This window comes from Chrysochloris asiatica, unplaced genomic scaffold (genome assembly GCF_000296735.1).
Source record: "Chrysochloris asiatica unplaced genomic scaffold, ChrAsi1.0 scaffold00041, whole genome shotgun sequence".
Classification (NCBI taxonomy): domain Eukaryota; kingdom Metazoa; phylum Chordata; class Mammalia; order Afrosoricida; family Chrysochloridae; genus Chrysochloris; species Chrysochloris asiatica.
Genome location: NW_006408559.1, coordinates 2,970,412 through 2,974,188, shown reverse-complemented (window position 1 = coordinate 2,974,188; position 3,777 = coordinate 2,970,412).

The window sequence follows — 3,777 nt, the reverse complement described above, 5'->3', positions numbered from 1 at the left end:
CATGGTGGTTCCAACTCATAGGGCTGGGTGCTGGGATGGAAATGCAAATTCATCAGATCTGGAATGGTTCAGATAAATTCTGTCTGTGTGCATGGAGTGCCTGGGCCACTGGAAATGGCTCAGCCCTAAAGAGAGATGTAAAAGTTGCAATGGAAGAAAGGGAGTTCGAGAGAACAAGATTCTAGAAGTTCAAACTGACACAGGCTTGAAAACTGGCCAGAAGATCACTTCATGGTGACGGAGACCACGATCTAGGACTTGAGCTAGGTTATACAATTGTTTTCCATCAGAAGGACACTCAAGAGCAAGTTTCAGAGTCCATTCTGACATCCTTCTTTTGCTTTCGTCTTGTATGGTGTTCTTGATGTCACCCCACAATTATTAGTGATATGCATCAAATCTGTTCTTAAGATGATCTCTAAATTCAGGTGGGATGTGTTCAAGGTCATATTTTGGCACTCATGAATTTGATTTTCCTCAGCTTCAGTCTGAAGCTTCATATGAGCAATTGATGGTCTTTTCCACAGTAAGCCCCTGGTCTAGTTTTTTCGCCGATGATATTGATCTTTTTTTTTTTTTTTTTTTTTTTTTAACCATCTCTTCCCACAGATGTAGTCAATTTAATTTCTGTGTATTCCATCTAGTGAGGACCATGTATACAGTGGCTTTTTATGTTGTCTAAAAAAAATTTTGCAAAGAAGAAGCCGTTGGTCTTGCAAAAATCTGATTCATAAAAACCATGTATAGGGTTTCTGAGGAGTAGTCGGTGGCCTTGTGTATCTAAAAGAAGCAGTCATGATGTTACTATGCAACTGAGAAGTTATATAAAAGCAAAAAACACTACAATGCAGTGGTACTATCAACAAAAGAAATCTAACAGTTAGTAATAACCATGGTGGTGGTTGTGGTGGTAGTGTGCTGTGAAGTTGGCACCAACTCATAGCAACCCTGCATAGAGTTTCCGAGGTTGTAAATCTTTACGGGAGCAGAAAGCCTCATCTTTCTCCTGAGGAACAGCTGGTAGTTTCAAACTGCTGACCGTGTGATTAGCAGCCCAACTCCTAACTATTATGCTACCAGAGTGCCTTAAGGGCTTGATTACTCACAGCAATCTCAGCATTTGTAATTTCTAGAATCATTTCTATCACTAAGGAAATATTTTCCAACTGGTTATCTTCTCTCTTTGTTTCCAACCATTGCATTCTAATCACCACTCATTATCAATACATCTTTATTGCATGTTTGATCAATTTCAGACTGAAGAAATTGGTTGTTATTTTGTTAAGTGCTGTCAAGTCAATTCTGACTCATGGTGACCCTTATAGGGTTTCCAAAGAGTGGCTTGTGGGTTTGAATGCCAACCTCGTGGTTAGCAGTCCAGGGCTTATCCTACAGCACCACACCAGGACTCCAAAGGAGTTGGCAGAATTCTTCAATTTCATCATCACTACCTTCTGTGGTTGGTGTGTAAATTTGAACAATAGTGGAATTCACTGGTCTTGAAATGTGCTTGTTGGCACTGAATGCTACATCATTTCACTTTAATTTGTCTTTCCCAGCGCCGTCCATTTTCAGCCTTGGATATTGATCTTTATGTGTTCCATTTCATTTTTTGCAGCTTCCAATTTTCCTAGATTCATACTTTGTACTTTCCATGTTCTGATTATTAATGGATATTTGTAGTTGTTTATCTTCATTTTGAGTTGTACCCCATCAATCAGCAAAAGAAGATCCTGAAAGCTTTTACTCCATTCAAATCAGCATGGTCAACTCTACTTTGAGGAGGCAGTTCGTCCCCAGTCATATTTTGAGTGCCTTCCAACCTGAGGGACTCATCTTCCGGCAGTCTATCTGACAGCGTTCTGGTGGTCTTCATCATGTTTCCGTATTCAATATTCTGATGCTGATGTGTTCCACTGGTATTCATTTTCAGTGGTTAAACTTTGAGAAGTAGTCTGTCTGCTTCTCCTTCTTGCTAGTCTGTCTTAGTCTGGAAGCTCAGTTGAAACCTGTCTACCATGGGTGACCCTGCTGGAATTTAAAATATGGGTGGCCTAGCTTCCAACATCACAGCAGGGCACAAGCCACCACAGTTGGACAAAGTGATAGGTGATTGATGGCTGTTGTCTCTAGCCTTCCCTAAGTACTCTTCCTCAGAGAGGCTGCATCTCGCTTTTCTTTCTGTTGTGATGCTCCATTGTTATGTTGTTATGCCCGGGCCCTGTTGTGGTATGGTAAGGTGTGAGGGAAAAGATGTATTCTATAATCATACTCTGAAATCTCAGTGGCCCAGTGAGCCCCTGGAGTCCTGGTGTGGCACTGTGGGATAATGCACTGAACTGCAAGGTAGGTTTGATCAGTAGTTCAAGCTCACCAGCCGCTCCTTGGAAACCCTATACAGGGTCGCTATGGGTCGGAACCAGCTCAATGGCACTTAACAACAACAACAGTGAGTCCCTGGGCTCTGACCTTTCTCAAGGACTTCTTAGCTTTTTGTTTGTTTGTTTGTTCCCATGTTAAGGTGAGATGAGATGGCTACAGGAGGCTTGAGTCCGGGAAATGCCTTTCTCCCAAGTCAGAGATGGCTTTGGTAAAATCTTTCTTCCACGGAGAAGACCTTTGGTACAGAGAACACTCAGTGTTTCAAAATGGTTGCCTTCCCACACACATACTCTCTTTCCCAAACATCAGGATGTTTTTCTTGAGTTTTAACCATGAGAACTTGATGAGATTCCCAAAGGCACTCTAAGCTCACAGCCCCCAAGAATTTCTCCCTCTCAGCCAGCCACTCCTCACTCAACTCCTGCTTCTCAAAACGACCATTTAAATATTTATGGCCCCAGTAGCCTCTACTCCGGGTCAGCAGACTCACCCATGGCTCTGAATTTTCCTGTTGTTCTAAGGAGACAAAACCCCAAATTCAAATATAATTTATAGAGACCCCTTTATTAAATCATAAACAAGACAAAGACAAGAGAGAGACAAAATCATCCAGATGAAGAAAACCATCAGCATGAGGCCATTGTTGTTGTTGTTTAGTGCCAATAAATCAGTTCCAACTCATAGCCACCCTGTATAGGGTTTCCAAGGAATGGCTGGTGAGCTAGAACTGCCGACTTTGTGGTTCAAACTGACCTTATAGTCTAGTGCTTTATCCCACAGCACCAAACCAGGGGATTTAGAACCTGTTTCAAACACACTCTGCGTGAGGGTAAAGCTTTCTACATTGCCAGTTAAGGGTCAGAAAGATCTCAGGTAGAAGCTGAGTTTATAGCAAGACTGAAAATGAAGTTAAAGCTCTCACTGTAAACCACAGGCTTCAGCAAACCTGCTCTGAATGTACGCTCTAATGGTTAAGAATATCTCCCCAGATTTTGGGATGGCCATTTCCCCTGTGACCTCAGTTTTCTGATGATTCCAAAGAAGTCCCTGATTTTCAGCATTTTACTTCTTGTTCAGTTGGAAATGATGAGTTTCCAAGCTCTTCAAATGTCAGAGCTGAAAGAGTAAGGAAATCCCTGAATCCTAGGTAATTCCTTGTCTTCCTGAGAGTAATGGGCAGTAAGCCTACCTGCCTTTTGCTCAAGAGGGAGATTTTATCTTTATTATTGTTGTTGTTGTTGTTAAGTGCCATTGAGTCGGTTCCGACCCATAGCGACCCTGTACAGGGTTTCCAAGGCTGTAAATCTTTACTGGAGTAGAAAGCCTCATCTTTCTCCCGCGGAGCGGCTGGTGGTTTCGAACCGCTGTCCTTAAGGTTCGCAGCCCGATTCGTAA